Genomic DNA, 17,605 nt, shown 5'->3' with positions numbered 1-17,605 from the left:
TGTAATTCTTTCCCTATATACTGTTTTCATTTGTATATCATTGAGTTTCTTGGTAATTACAATCCCTTACACATCCATTTACACCACAGTGGTGGCACAGGTAATTTATAAAAATCAAATCTAAAGTGCTATAGTAGTCAAGAGACAGAATGAATCATGTTTCACACAGTTGGAGAATTTGCTATGATTAATTAAAGATTTGCAGCCAGACTTTTCTTGCTTTCGTAACTTAAAGTGCAAAATACAAATTAAATATGAAGATTCGAAGACAGTGCTTTTCTGAGAAAGGTCTTCTGCCAAGAATTCAGGAAAAGAGGTGAAAAATACTTTACAATCTCTCAGAGAAGGCTACAGAACATAATATTCTGAAGAGTAACACTGAAATGTTCTCATATTTTAAAAAAAAATGAAAGAGGAAGAAACAAGCTTTTTGTTTAGGTTAAGAATAGTTAGGGTAAAGCTCATGTATTCACTGAGTTGTTTTTCCCTGCCCTTGCTATCAGTCCAATTAGGAAAATCTGCAGAACACTGTCCCCCTATTAGTTTGAGTCAAGAGGAATTTCATCACTGATCTACTATCAATAGTAGAGACAGAGGAATGGTGGGCAAGATTTTGATAACCCTATCTGTGAACAGAATTCAGGGAAGCCTTTGGAAGAGATATTAAACATACTGTGAACATGGGGCTTTATTCTGATTTCACCAGTACCAGTTTAAATACTTCAGTTGATATAAACTGAACAAAAATGGGCATTATAGAGGAATATCTTCAGATTACTGCAGAAAGTAAATTTCTCGGTGATAGATTTCCTCTAGTAAAGATTAGCAGGTTCTGAGAGAAATTCCTTCTGCAGTGTTGGAGGCTGCCAGTACAGCACTCATCAGATCTGACAACAGGGATGCCAAGAGAGAGCAGAATATGTACTCTAGGTGTGTAGCAGACCTGACAATATGAGATCTGTAGGAGCACCAATAAACTCATCATTTCATTTCAGAAACAATGTTGTTTTCCATCTCTCAAATAAACCCATTTAACATTGTGACACCTTGCATACATTGTAATCAGCATTTTGTTAAACACTAAGAAAAGAAGGTTGCCTTGCATTTTCAAGTGTATACCTTGATCTTGGCAACCAATGGGCAAAACCAAATAATTAATGCTACTGAAGTTTCCTCAGGAAAGTACTTACTGAGGTTCATATTCCATTAATCACCTTGTATTTCAGACATGGGTTTATTTTCCTCCTAGAATCAAGTAGGATTTCTGGAGAAAATAATGAAGGCAAATGTTAAAACCTACATCACTGTCAGTGACTTACTAAACATATGAATGTATAGGTTGATAAATGAAGGAGGAAAAAAGAACAGGAAAGATGGAAAGAACACTGAAAATGACATGGTGCTAATGAGCAGTGAATATTGCTAGAGAATGCCAGTCATCCAGCCATCTGCTGAAGACAGACAAAAGAACAAACAAGGTTAAAGGGATTGGAAGACTTTGAAAATTAATAGTTCACTCAATTCTCATCTGAAGTTTTTATTGAAAGAAATATTTAGTTAAGATACTCTGGAGACCCTAGATACCAAGCTTCATTTTAGCTCTCAAGGAGCAACATTTCAGGTAAAGTAGGATATAAGAAGTTTATGTTGTTATTTTCCAGTCATTTTTGTAAAAGAATAAACAAAGAAGTGAAGAGAGATTATGATGCCAAAAAAAACCCTACTAAACATACAAAAAACATTATTGCTTAAATAATTTCTTTAAAAGAATCCAAAATGACTGGGTCTCAAGGATAAAAGGAAAATAACATTATTTGAATAAATTTATTTCTACACTGTAGGAGAATTATAGAAGTTACCTCATACTTTCACATTTACTTTTTTGTTTCTTTTGAGATAACAGCTTTTATCTTTTCTTATAGGTATCTCAAAAGACAAAATAATTTGAGTTTTACTGGGGTTTGGATTTTTATAAAAAAGCTGACTGGAAATATTTCATTACTGTTTTGGCTTATTTTACACTGTAAATTTCCATCTGTTCAAAACCAATCTTCTGGAAAAGTACCTGGCACATTAGTCCAGCTGTAACATCTTGAACACTGAGAACTAATATTTCCAGATATTCAGGGGAGAATGAGATTGTTTTCAGAGTCTGTGCATTAAATATTCATAAAGAAAAGCAACAGTGAACATTAGTAGAGTTAGAAAGAAGGTGAGTGTCCTTTCAGATTAAAAACTCCAGTTTCTTTTCTTGCAATTTTCTTGAAATTTTGGACGAGTGCTTTAAAAAATCCTTCTTTCGTTCCTCATACTGTGAAAAAAGATTTCCAATAAAAAATACCCTTTGAAATTCACAACATTCAGATCTTCAACTAAATTAAACAATGGTTATTGGTTTATTCTTTTGTAAAGAGTCTCTGGTTGAAGGAACAGCAAAATAAATCCACTGCCATATTTTTCAATTAACTTCACTACTCAATTAGGAGGCCTCTCTCTAAGAGATTTGCTAGGCATGAGTGGCTGACAAATTATGCTGATGCAATGAGCAGAAATCAGAAGTATCATATCAAAACAACAGCCTTTAGACCATGAAACACCCTTGACAAGAATTTAAGGGCTTCTAACTTTTATTTAACTCTAGAAAGCTAAACCCTCACTAAGTTTCAAGCACAAATATGAAAATAATGTGACTTTATTAATATCAAGCACCTTTTTTTTGACACATAGTATGACAGAAAGTCCCTAGCTCTAGAAGTCCACGCTCATAAAAATACATTTGATGCTTTTAACACTCAAATTCTTGGTGCATGTGTTACTGCAGTAGCACTGAGCAGGGCCAAACCCTTGTCTCCAGGTAAGTGTCTCTGTCTTCCAAAGATCCCCTCTCTTTATGCCTCTCATATCCTGTTTGTCACCTTGCCTCAGCTACTTTTACTGGAAAAACAAGGAGACAGCTAGCTGGTGGATTAAGAAAAGCACATCCTCTAGTTAGACAAAATAATTGTTCTCTACAAAGCACTTTTTTCCCCTTGAAAAGCATACTGTAGCAATCACAATGATCTAACCTTCTGCAAACATTATTTCAGAAACCACAACCAGAGAATAGCCTGAAATACAGAACAGGGTCTGTGGACTTCTGACACAGCACAAAATTCCAAAACTCGCAATCTCAAATGGACATAAGATTCTTACAATTATTGCTTCTGGCTGCCCCTAGTTTGTGGTGCTCAGTGTGCCCCATCACTTGTCCTTGCTTTTATATTACTCTTGATGTATATTTTACCTGAAACATATTGGTGTCTCCTTGTTATATCCCTAGCTGTCTTCTCTCAGACAAGACTTGGCACACTGTAAAGGAATGAGACTGCTCTCTTTCATCATTCCATCTAAGGAGTAAAAGAAATTATATTGAAATTTATTTCTGTCTCTCCAAGTTAGAATATCTTTCTCACTCTTTAGCTATATCAGGCAAAAGGCAAAAACTAATACTGTCAATTCAGACTAGCAACAGTCACAAACAGGCTGATCACCACAACACAGGGAAGTTTTAGCAAATACACACATTCCCAAACTGAAGTGAATCATACCTCAGCTTGTGCCTTAGGTGGCCCCTCATAAACTGGGGTTTTTTTGCAACCTCTGTTTTCTATAAGCTGAAGTTTAAAAACTGTTCATTTGCAGAGAACTTGCTGGAAGGAGCCTGCACTGGTGAAACATGAAAAGCAAGTGGCACATGCAAAATCCCACCTAGCCCAAGAGGAGGAAGGAAAAGGAAGTATGTTGAGAAACAGATGCAGAGAAAGGAAGATATCATGGAGAAAACACTATGTGGGGGACATGGTAGAAGGAAATAAAAGTAAAAACATGTTCCTCCTGCAGGAGTATTGTCTCACCAGGATGAATAAAGGAACAAGAGCAGCTCTGCTGACTGAACTGCAATTCAACATAAATGTTGAAGCCTATTTCTTAGAAACAGACACATATGCACCATAGAATTTTTCCCTGTGACTCAAGAGGAATAAAGGACTGCTGTGGCCACATTCACAGCTACACTTCCAAACTTGTACTGGCAGTGCTATGTTACCTTGTCCAGAGATGATTTGTCTGTTTCTGTCTGAGCTGGATCAGCTAAATCTCCAAAGTATGCTTCTTCCAAAACCCCATAGACTAATCTCTGCTAGGAAAATAGAGATAAAACAGCCAAAATGTCTCAGAATAAACATCATTTTTTCTCTGATCTCTTCATGCATACCATTCAAGTCATAGAAAACTTCTGTTATGGTGCCCGTTCAACTTCTCAAAGGACACACATTCCAACCCCATCCCCCTCATCCTGAGACACCAGCTTTTCTATCCTGCACGCATGAGAGCCTTTTAATTACCCATATTTTGATGAACTTTTTTAGTCTCAATAACAGGCACATCTTTGGTCAATGTTTTCAACTTTTTTTGTTGAATCCCAAATACCTACTCTGGTAAAGTATCAAAGTGGCGTAACTTGTAAATGAAATATTAACATATTTATTATTTTTCTTTAACAAGCATTGAGCAATACACTTTCCTCTAACCTTGTTATAGAAAATGATTGAATTATGTTATCTGAAATTTGCACACAGCAAACACACACACACACACAGAGTCCAAGGCAGAGTCTCAGCCTGAAATATTTCGTTGCTGATTCAAGTTTGGCAAAGGAATAAGGAACCGAAAATGGAATCCCATCATGGAAAGCATCAGGCTTCCTTAACTGTAGGCATCACTACTGTCTGTGTAGTATATTTGTAAAAATTTTTTAAATTAACACCATGACTGGATCTCTCAAGTGTTTGCTTGCTTATCTACTCAAAAAATCATTGTGAAAATCTGTAGACACAACGAGCTCTGCTTTACACATTTTGATCCTGGGTCTGCTGTTTGCCTATATATAACCTTCATTGACAATATTTGCTTTAAGTATTGCCATGGGACTCTCACACCCTAGTGCAGCAATTCCTTTTGAATCTGAGCTCAAACAACTCTTTCTGCATGCAGAACAGGACTTGTGTAAAAAAATAATTTGGTCGTGGTGTGTTTCAGCTGGCTCAGCTGCAACATGTTAGTAGAAAAAGGGAATGTTAAATTGGCTAAATGACTAAAGTCAGGTTCCATAATTTAAGCTTCCAAATAGTTGGAATAATATGAAGTCTTTTAGAGCAGTGCCCCTACCACCTCCTATTCCAGTGTGTGATTGAGCTGGCAGGGGGTATGGAGCAGGTGTTTGCTCCTCACTCCAGGAGGCACCACGTTCCAGCAAGTCCCTGCCGTTCTCAGAGCAGTGGAACAAACCTTCACAACCCCAGGCAGAGACCCAGCATTAGCCCAGGCAGCATGAGATATTCACAGCATACACCCTTTTACCCCCTCAGTTATGGAAATGGTGTTATGAATTCCAGACAACCCAACACTGACAATTATTTGACCGCAAGAATTTTGAAAATAGTTTTCTCTAGGAGAAGAAGCAGTGTGTTTTTTGGTTTTCTTTTCCCCAATCCAGTAGCCTAATTTATATGCAGAACACAGGCAACAAGCCTACATTATGCAAAATAATAGCACATATTAAATTTGAAATTTGGGGGCTCTCTAGGTCTTGTGTACACACATTTCCTCCTGTACATTTAAGTTAACTCTAAATAGGAATGATTTCTTTTCTTTATTAGTACCAATACTAGTGTTGTTGAAACCCTTTTTTTTTTTCCTACACGGTGAAATATTTCTAATACACAATTTAGTGGGATTTGTCTATATTGAGCTTTCTTAAGGAACCCTCATCACTTAAGGGAGCAGAGCTCAAAAGCAGTTCAGGAGTTAAGATTGCCTGACAAAGGGTCTTTGCATAGTTCTTTCAGGAAAGTAGTACCCAACAGCAAACACCAGGTGCTGTTTCTAACACACAACAGATATGGAACACCATGATTTTCACCTACATTTTGAATCATGCCCCATTTTTGTGGTTTAACCTGGAGTGAAGCTTTTGTGCAGCTACCAGAGAATCTGGCCCAGCATACTGTCAAGAATCTGTTTTTACATCCTCTTTTCCACATATAAATTTACCATAAAAGGAAGGACAATACAGTCTGCTACAGGTATAGGTCTGACATGGTTGCTGGTTCACACAGCCTTTAGTACCTGGAACAGAAAAAAACATCCTGGAGAAAGGTCTGTTTTGCAATAGTACAAGGATTTCATGCTGCTGTCTATGGAGACAGTTGTTTTTATAATACAGACCCTGTTGAATAATATGGCAAAAGAAGAAGGGAAAAGCTCCTTATTAGAACAAGAAAAGGAGATTATTTTGGCTAGGTAATTACTTTTGGTAATTCGGAGGCTGCTATTCAGATACTCTAGTAGTGATGGAGTTAAATACCCATACACTAAGAATAACAGATATTAATATACCTGAGCCTATTTACAATGTTATCACACCTCTGCTTTTGCAATTTTGCTGATGTCTTGTCTAAGATACTCAAGCTCTGTATTGGCACTGGCCTATATAATTTTTTTCTATTTTCCATTTTTCAGTAATGGGTACATTCTGTATCTAGAAGACTTCCATTATAATAATGGTTAATTATTAATATGTAGCTTAAGTGATGACGTGAAATAAAGCTAATATTTTCCTGCCTTCAGAAGATAAAAATACTTTTGTTGGAATTCAACAGCTAGGAAATTGTTCTGTAAAAATACAGCTCTGCAGGAATTTTCATTTTATGCGTATAAGTTACTGAGAAAGAAATCCTGACCTTGTTGACACACAAACTGAAATTCCCACTGAATTCAAGAGGAGCAGGATTTGGTCACACAATTTTACAAAGTAGTGATTTACTCACCCACTTGTGCATTCAACAATCAGATTTTGCATCTCAATAAACAAAGAAAATAGGGAAATCTAACTGATACAGACCTAGTTTTGAAGCAAACAAAACAAATAATATCAGCAAGTAAAGGGGAAGTAGAAAACCAGGAGAGAGAGACAGAGAGAACAGGAAAGGCAGCTGTTCTGTATAATTCTGGGCTAATTCCTGGCTTGTAAGCAGTGCTACATCAAATCCCTCAGTACCTTACCTTCAGGTACTGTGTGCCCTAATTTGCTGCCCCAGACACCTGCTCAGACTTGTTACACTCAGGCACCCTACAAGCACCAGGGGCCTCACAGCCAGAGTATTCCACCAGGCTGTGAAAACCTTGGCTTCTCTATCTTTACCTGCAGTGCACATTTCCCACCCTACTGACATAAGGTACATCTTCCTCCTACGGCAGGTCTTCTCGTTTCTTTCTGTGAGCTGATTAGATATTCTTTCTGTGAGTTGATTAGATATTAAATATTAGATTTTTTTTTTAGAAAAAAAGCCAAACCTACCGTATTTTGGAACATAACACATTCATAGAGGCATCACCAGCCTGTACACTTAGGTAATTTGTTTATGTTAATTGAAACAACTTCCATACATAAATTGAAAAATCAACTGCTTGGAAGTTCCCTTGTGGTTAGAGAAGTTGCCAGGGACAGTAGGAGACTGGGATTCACAGAATCCACACATCCACTAGAGGCCACATTCTTTCCATGAGGATTTATATCAGCTTAAAACAGACATAACTAATGATCCCAAATTTTTTTGGCCTTAGCTTCTGCTTACCTGATCCCTTGCAGCTGAGCTCCAGGCATGAGAGAACAAGAATGGCAGAAATAGACCTTATGGGATAACTACCAATTTAATATATAAACACTTGTAATATTCTAGAATTATCTGTTTCTTATCTAGCTAGAATTAAAATAAACAGAAATAATCTCTCTCCCTTACCTAACATTTTTTAAAACAACTTTCAAAAGAGATTTCATGCCTGTTAAACCATATCTTTGAGTACCTAGATTCCTGGCATACCAAACAAAATATGTTAATTTCTAAAAATCAATTTTATTCTAGATCTTAAAGTATAATCATATTTTACTCTAGATCCTAGAGTATAAATGGTTACCTAGCTTTTTTCCAGTATAAGATTAGATTTTTTTCTCTTCTATTAAGCACTGTTAATATTTGTATGCACTGCCATACCCATGCAAATGAGCATATCAACTTTTAGCAGCACAGTTAATAAGACCACCTTCAAAGGCATCACCTGCAATGTCTAAACCCATCCCAAAGGGCCCTACAACTTTCACTGTTATGTTCCAGGTTGTGGATTACATACTGCACTGCCTTCTTGTGACCTGGTGACTTGCTCATTCATTCTTCTGAGTCCTTAGAGAACAACTTTTCCCCAGCAATTCTAGGGGTAGGGACAAAGAGCACCTTTCTAAACAGCACGTCAGTACATATCCACCTGTACCTCTAAATTCTTCTTGAGTCATTTCATTCTAAACATTTGGCAATAAATTCTTCCATTTTGTCTTCTTTCCTCTACTAGCTATGACATCTATTTGAGCATTTATTCCACTGCTTTCTTAACCACACACATCTCCACTCTCAGAGGTAAGCCCCACTTTACAGTGGTGTTATTTAATGGATTTCACTGTGAAACAACATGTGTTCAGTTCCAGAGAGCCTGGAGATTACAGGTGAAATGTTAGCAAAGTGCTTGCCAGAATTCAAAATAGATGCAGCAAACTAGCAGAATCTCCAGACAAAAGGCAGTTTATGTTTCCCTTTCCAAAGGGACTGTAGGATCAAGCTTTCAACAGGTGGGTCTTTAGCCCATTATTTAAATGAAGTTATTTGTAATTTTTGCACTTTTGTGCCATCAAAACTTGCTATTATTTTGCAGCTTTACTATCTCTTTTTGTTTCTGAGAGAGAATCTTCATGAAAACTCCTGTCAAGTGTATTCTACCCCACCAAACCCAGGTTCAGTAGTATCTCTCTGTTCACTTGTGGTCTGGTAGAGAGACCAATAATGAGCACTTACACAGCCAAAACCTGAAAAGTGCATGCTTGAGGTCCTGCCAGACACAGAAACTAGAGACTGTTTTCTTATCTGATTTTTCCTGTAAACAGCTAAAAGCTTTTATAGAATACACTGGGTCATTTTCTAGGAACTAAGGTATGTGGTTCCCAAGGCTGTTGAGGGGATTCTTCCTGCTCTCCTATCAAAAACCATGAAATGAAACATAATTAGTAACAATAATAACCATTAACTTCATTGTGGCTCTATGAGCCATCACTGAAAAAAAAAAAGAAATCTTAGGTAAATGAATATTATGTAGAAAATTCCAGAATTGCTGAGGCAGGCAGGGTAAACTTGTCTCTATCTAGAAGGCAAAAAGGCAGTGGAGGGAAGGGGGAATTATGTGGTTTGGAGAAGAGAGCTACATGCTGTTCCTCTTCCTATGCCCTTTCCTAAGCATCACCTCTGGGCTGTCAGTCCTGGGCAGGATAGCAAGCCCGATGAAAAAATCAGGTTAAGTACACACGTGTGCTCCTATATCACCCCTAGATTAGAATACCCAAGCATCTCAGATTTTCTAAGTTATTTGCACCTGTTCTGAAAGAAGGTGTTATTCCTCCATTTTTGCAAAGAACTGAGAGAAAGGGAGGGTAAAGATTACCTGAAAGTCTCCCCAAAGGTCTGCTGCAGACCAGGATCCACACCCCAGGGTCCTAGCCAACAGCAACTGTAAAAGAGTTCCTCAATCAGGTGTGTCCTTTCCTTTTATCAAGAGATATTTCTAACAAAAGACAATAAAATCAAGGTAAAATTAATCATGTATCATGTCAATGAAGAGAATGAGGTCTCAGTCTCTCCATCCTTTAATTTTTACAGTTTTCTAAAAGCAGAAAGCATGAAATTTGAGAGGATGAGGGAAGGGACAAGGAAGGGAGTCTTCAACCTCTCCAAAACCTGCACTGGTATGCTTGTTCTGTAAACAACTAATATTTATGAATCCTTTGAAAACTCATATCTCACTTCAGTCCACCTACAGTATGACAATTTAAGTTTTTCAAGTTCAAGGGATAGATAACAGTATTCATCATAGTTCCCCATAGCAGACCTTAAATGCTTCAAGTTACATAAGATGCTTAACATCAAGTCAAAGAAATGTGCCATTTCCAGAAATTTGCTCTTTACATTTTTTTTTAGCAGCACTCCATTACGTTGCACTTCCATTTCAGAGAAGCTATACCCTCCAGTTTGAAGTAAAACCAGAAAGAATATTCTTTTTGTTCCTAATTTGGCCTCCTTTTCATACAGTATGGTCCAACCACAGGGTCATGGTCAGTTTTGTGACAAAATTTCCCTTTAGTGAGCAGTGCACTTCAGCTCCACAGCCAGTCAAGGTGCACAGGAAGAACACTTTTTAAGACCCTTGCATTCTTTGTCAGAGGAACTGGAAGAGAGCACACTCACTCTTAAGCACCATTAACATGCACTTAAAGACCACTAACACTTTTCTCTGAATGCTGATGCAAGAAAATAATAAAGATTTAATTGTCTTAATCAATCATAGGATGATCATCAGCCAGCAGTATGATATTGGCAAAGAAAAAGGTGGATATTTACATTGTGTGGTGGATAGTACTGATAATACCTCTTCTCAAATTCTGTAGAGTTTAGCATCAACTGCAACTGAAACAGCAATAAAATGAGAGAAGGGCTACTATATACTTAAGGAATGAGTTACAGCAAAATAAAGGTTAAGAGAAAATATAATTTTGTTCCATAAATATATCATAGGCGTAAACATAAAGAGTTAAACTAACTCCTAAGTACAAAGAACAATATACCAGTAGAGATACATACATAAGATAAATACATCTGACCATGAATAAATTAAGGCTGGAAATTAGACAAAATATTTTAAATCACCAGTATTAGTGGTTGGTTCTGTAGTCTCTTTCTAAAAGGCATAGTGCAATTTATCAGTTTAAATAAATGAGATTATTGAATTATCAAAAGTATGATATGATTTGTCTCCCTGTGATAGAAAGGAACAGACTTGATGAAGTTGTTTTCCTACAACAGCCTTATCATTAAAGTAGCCGGATCCTGCCTGGAGGACTGGATTCAGTCCACTGCTGTCAGGGGAGTCCTTTAGGCTGTGAAGCCACACATTTTAACAAAGCTTTTTTACAAATGCTCACAAATTACATTCATAAATTTCTTCTTCGTTTTAGGAGACCCAGTCTAGAACTTCTGTGTTCTAGTTTGAGACTGTGAGGTGCAATTACAGCTGCAACTGAAGTCACAAGGAGCTGGGCATTGAACACAAAATACCTTCCAAAGCTAAGCTCTCAGAAAATACAGGCACTAATTATCTCAAGGAGGGTATCCAAAATAAGTGTTTGTATCTAGCTTCATACCTGGGCATCCAAGCTCCACATTACAACAATGGAGATGAACCTGAACACCTCAAAAAATGCTCCGTAACACAAGAAGAATTTTTGTGCAGGACACATGAGAGATGATGGTTAGAAAAAGCCTAGGGGGAAGAATGAATAATGTGGATATGAGAACAGACTTTGCACAGCATGTACTGAATCAGGCTTGGGTCTGAACATGGACTAGCAAAGCGAAAAAAATAACTGTTGAATTGCTGTTCTTTCAGTGTGCACAACTCCCCTGCGCTCTGAACAAGGCAGAATCCAGGGGGAAACCCAGTGTGTGATCATGTAATTAAAGACTATATAGTGATGATGATTAAATACTAACATGAATGAGCTGGCTGCTGTTACTGTTAGGGGTGGATGCAAATTATTTTTCTTTTCAAAATCTGCCTTGACTAACTGGGGAGAAGAATGGGAAACACCACTTCTCTCTCCTCTGTGTTCCACAAGGCTTTGATTTCCCCTTGTAACTCTTACGCTCCCTTCTCTTTTACTGTCCTTGAAGATCTTATCTCTCTGTTTTTGGAAAAAATAGGAAAAAAAAAAAAACAGAAAAAAGAAAAAACTTTTTTCTCTTTTTTTGAGAAAAAAAGGCCTTCAAGAAATGTAGCTCAGACTTTATCTTTTAATTGTGTGTGCTCAGACTTAACAGGGTAAAGAAGAAAAGGATTAGTATACTATGACTAAGGGTTAAGTAACCTGTGAGGAAGGGGTTAGTATACTGTGAACACTGTTGTACTCACCAAAGTTCCTGTGAAGTGTAGTGCTATCATTTCCTCTCCTTAACCTTTATTAAAAAAAAAATAGAAATAAATCCATATGAAAGCCATTTTCATGCCATGAGATTCAAAGGATTTTATTTGACAACTGAGTTGCTTGCAGGCTTGAAAAACTGTGTATGGGATTTTATTTTATTTTAAAAATTTAATTATTTAAGAAATGGTGTATATGTCTGAGAATATGCTGGGTTTGGGCTGAGGAAGTAAAAATTTCTCTGAAAAGTTTATCTCATTTAACACAATCAATTGCAGGAGCAAAGAAAGATGCAGCATGGAGTCCTTCTGTCAACAAGAACACAGACAATGACACACATAAAAACACACAGACATGCACACACAGGGTTAGAACTAGACCAGTTAATCTTTCCACACCTACTGCAGTGCGCACTCATCTATTTTAAATGTCTCATTAGGACATCAGTTCAAATTTGAGTGAAGAAATAATTGTCCTTCTTTCAGAGATGCTGAACACAGGATTCTTGTTGAACTCAGAGCTGGCTCTTGATGCTTTATCACACCACCTCACTAATTTCATGCATGTAGGATTCACTTGGAGAAACACATACATTATTTTGTATTCATTTAGTTAATTTGGAAGGTGATGATGTACTGTTTTGTTTTGCCATATAGATCTGCTTTAAAAAAAAAAAAAATCAATTCCACCCCCAATTCAGTGTATCAATCTGTTTTTCAATAGAGTTGTCCAAACAGGTTTCTCAGTGACAGCTGAACATATTTCTAATGTTTATTTATATTTTATGGTGTGAATTAGCCTTTGACAACCTAAAGGTTTTTTCAAGAAAAATTCTCCTTTCATAGAAATTTTTTGGGTTTTAATTAAAAATCAATTTCAAGCACATAGTTCAGCCTGAGCCAGGGAAAAATAAATGCAGAAAGAATACAAGAAAAAAAGCATACAGCAAATGTGAACCATAAAATGCTGATAACCCTCTTCTTAATTGTACCAAAATGACATAGGGTACAAAGGTTTACTCCATAGAATGGCTGCAAGAAGTAAAAGCATTTACACTTTGGCAAGAGGATGCAGGGGACATGGATCAGGACAGGAATACTTGATCAGAGGTCACAAAATTAGTGTCTCTTTGCCAGGCAATCAGAGGAATCTGTGCTTTGGATGTTGGTACTGCACCATGACTGAGAGTGCAAGCTGATTACTAGCACTAATTTTTCACTCTTCACATCAAAAACAAAGTCTAGTGATAAAATCCAAAAGTCCAAACCAATCTAATGATACTTCCATCGTACCCACAGAAGAGACAAGGTGAGCATGAGCGAACAGGGAAGTGCAAGGCAAAGGGATAGGCTCCAAACCTCAGCACCCTTCACAGGGATTGCTCCTGGCTGGTCTATTTTATTTTCTCCTCAGTACACAAGAAAAAGACAGCTAATGTAAACAGCAAGCAGAAAGACAGTGACCAGAATAGCAATTCATCAGACACAAGCCAAGTTGTGAGGTAGCAATTAAGTTCATCCCACTAGTTTATATCTCATAACAGGAAAATTAAACTCTTTTTCTTTTCTTTCCCTCCTTTGCCTTTGTCTACTCATTTGTCTTGTACCTTGTTCCTTGAGATGTTTTTCTTTTGCAATCACAAATGTGCTTCCACTACTTCCCATTCCAGAGCACCTGGGGAAGATAAAGATATCTGTGCTACAAATTGACAAATCTGTCTGTTCAGTGAGCACTGCTACTGCCCGGTGAGCTGGGGTAATAAATCATTTTAGCAGATGAATTTGTCATCCAATACAGTAACAGTATAAGAACAGCAGAGGCAACAAGCCTCCAGGCAAAGGAATAGTACCAAACTCTAAATTAAAATCTAAAAGGGAAAACTACAACAATAAGGAGGATATTAGGAAAGAAAAAATAAAACTTCAAGAGTATGTAATCAGTATAATCTGTAATCCATATAATCCTTAAACGTGGTATGTCTGCAATTCAACTGACCCACATATTTTGTCTCATTCTAACCATTTGTACTTGAAATGAGCTGAAGTGAAAGCCATGTTGGGAGTGTAATTCACTTTCTTTCCCTCTCTACAATTTGATGGGCAGGTGTCAATACCTGTTTCTACCTCCATGAGTTTAGTCAGTGTAAAATACTTCTCAGAGTCGGTCGATTTTGTGTTGGCCCTTGTAAAGCGATTGGCTGATGCTCTGAACCACAACAAAACTCTGGTTAGTGTGTCCAGTGATGGCTTGGCTTCGCTTCAGTCTCATGACAAGTAGGGCAGACCTCGCAATGCCATCACCCAGCTGGGCCCCCATACTGTGCTGTGCCCCATATGATGGGCTGCTAAGAGCAGATGCCCTGTGTGCCCCATATGATGGATATATAAACTCTTTTAGAGTTTATCTTTTAGAGAAACATCTTTTAGAGATGTCATTCCTCATATGTGGTTTCAGAGGAGCTCTGTGGCTAACATTTCCCACCTCAGTCCTTTGCTGCAGAGCAGCAGCCAGTTACTCCAAATGAAAGAGGACATCAAACATATAAAATTATGTAGAGTGAAAGTTTCTGTAAACCCAAGCCCACAGAGCAAAGAATTGCAGTGGGTTTTCAATAGCTATTTAGCTACTATAGTTACTTTCTAAAGTGACTAACAAACGAGGAAAAGAGCAAGTCATATATTAAACCATACTGTGTAAAATTAAGAAGGCAGTAAAGCAGTGGTGAAAGCTGTAAATGGTTAAATCCCATCAGAAAATATGGAATTGTCCTGTTTCTCTTAAAGGACCAATATGTGATTGGTATTGACAATAAAACTCCCAACTGTCCAAGCCTAAGACAAGAAACAGAGCTAAATTATTTTTGTGTATTGGATGTGTTAGTCATCACTGGAAAAGCCATAGTCAGAGCACAGAATATACAAGAAAAGTCCCATAGAAAGAAGAAAAAGTAAACAGCTTTTGTCAGCACAGACAATGTGACATCAAGTCTACAACACGACTTGTGGAAGATCAGACAGCTACAGATGCTGGACCAGACAGTGCCAGTGACCTTTTGGCCCTGGTACAGTGGAAGCAATGGCAGAGATAAACTTGAGGCAGGAACAGAAGTGAAGAGATCATGTCTGGTCACTCTGACCCTCTGACCAGTGAAGATGCAACAAGGACTTCACTGGAGAAAGAGATAACAAAGGACATTACTAGTGTAAGAAGAATAATCAGAAGACTGAGTTTCTAAAGGGAACTGGGACAAAGGGGTCAGAGAAGATTTTGTATGAATGTAGTGACCTATAAATACTGGTAAACTGGTGTAATAAACAGTTTGCTTTACTGGCATGAGCAGAGTCCGTGTCTGTCAATGCCCGCACAACCATCTGGCGATTGTCTTCAGACTTCAATTCCCATGACAAGCCTCGGCTGTGAAACTGCTCCAGAGGTGTTGCAACAAAGAGAGACACCACAAATGTCCATCACTATGCAAACATCCATGCAAATGCACTTGTCATCAAGTCTGCCTATATTAATGTGACAAAACAAAAATGTACATGGCAAACACACATGAAGGGAGCTGCTGGCATCGTGGAAGTCTCCCAAGCAACAGAAATCTCTGCCTCTTGAGGATGGGGATACACCATGTAAGATGCACAGTGTGATTTTACAGCAGAGATTTTTCCTCAATGAATGCATGGTCAGCTGTGACACCTTGGGCTCACACAGGATGATGCATGAGGGGCTGTTACTCTAGACTGGTTGACAGGCCTGATAATTAACCACCCAGATTAATTTACAATACACTCTTTAGGCAGCCTTGAAGGAGAAACAGTGCCAGCTGCTCTAATTAACAGAATTCCTTGTAATAAGTTTATTGAATTGGTCTTTGATATTTTCAGAAGTAGACTAAAAGCAATTTAACCAATACAGGATTATTACATAGACTATCCTTTTAAAATTAAGGTGAATGTTGATTTTTACTGAACAGAGAAATATATTTATATATGTGACTATGACAGAATCAGACATTTTGGGTTTTTTTCTGAAGTATCTTGTGCTTCTAGGGAGGGTTGGGAAACTAAAAAAAATAAACCAACAAAAAGCCCACAGACATAAACCCTCAAAGTATTTCTGTCTAGAAACAAAAGTTACCCATGGACACAGGACCACACACAGCCTCTGTTCAATCCATGCATACTAGGAGACAACCATACTGTTAAAGCACAACAGAATTAGGTTATGCTAATCTCATCTAGAATAAGGGGACATGTTTGAGGTCCTTACACCCTGCTGCACACCCAGTTATTTACCACAGCTCAGGACTAAGCAAGATACATCCTCGTATCCTGAAACTCTGACTGCAGATTTCCAGTGAGCACAGAGCAAGTTCAAGAGTCAAAGCATGTCATGGGTGCCCCATGTGTCGCTGCACGAGTGCTTCCACCTGCGGTGAATGTGTGTAAAATCCACCTCCCTGCAGGTCTGCTGGCTGCTGTCAGCTAGCCCAGAGTAGTTCATTACATCTCAGAATCCCAGTCACGGGTCTCAGCCCAAAGCACTGGTCTAGACTGCTGCTTCTGCTGTGAAAGAATTTCATATGTGCGTATCCAAGCAAGTTTTAATCTATTCACTGGGTATCACCACCAGTTAATGTAACAAATTAGGTAATATAGTTCTGCAGCTAGATCCAGACCAGCCTTTCAGCTGTACAGTTTACAGTGCTTAACCTCACTGTTTCTGACCCCACCTCATATGCTGCAGTCATCAAAGTGAGAGCAGTACAGGTAAATCCTCAGCTTCTGAGATAGAGCAATAACTGAGCTTTGTCCCGTTTTATTTAAATGCTTTGAGACCCACAAAATCTGGAAAGTATCCTATGCTATTGCTCAAAATTACTTCTCTGACAATGAAATTCTGGCTCTCCTATCATCAAAGCACTAAAATACACTATACTTCAGCAACACAGATGAGAAACACAGCTGTAAAAGAAATATACAAACAGTATTTGAACTGCTTGGAGGAAAAAACCCAAAGTCACTGGCCTCACTCCATCACTAAAATGCACTGAAATATTTTCTGCACAGCCTCTACCATATTATAGCACTAAAGGATATAACTAACAAAAAGCCTAAGGAAAATCACCAAAACTGCTTTTAGGCTATATAAATGAGCAATAGAATAATTTCCTAAAATGATTACCCACTAATGATAGCTTTGAGGTGATAAAACACGAAGTCAATGCCAGATCACACTCTGGAATAACATGATAATTTCTTCTCTACCTAGGTAACTGGAACAATCACACCATTTATGATAATGACAATATAAACAACCTTATGTCTCTAGACTAAATACTCCCTGTAGTTAGAAATGGCGGGGGGGAAGGGGTTTATTCCACTTGCAGAAATGCTGAAAATATATGCAAGGTACATCTGTGCTCTTGATCCTACCTATCTAAAAAGCAACACACAACAGTTTATGCAGTATTGACAGATACTAGACTGCATC

The sequence above is a fragment of the Parus major genome, chromosome 1 (genome assembly GCF_001522545.3).
Source record: "Parus major isolate Abel chromosome 1, Parus_major1.1, whole genome shotgun sequence".
Lineage (NCBI taxonomy): Eukaryota > Metazoa > Chordata > Aves > Passeriformes > Paridae > Parus > Parus major.
This window is presented reverse-complemented; position numbering follows the sequence as displayed.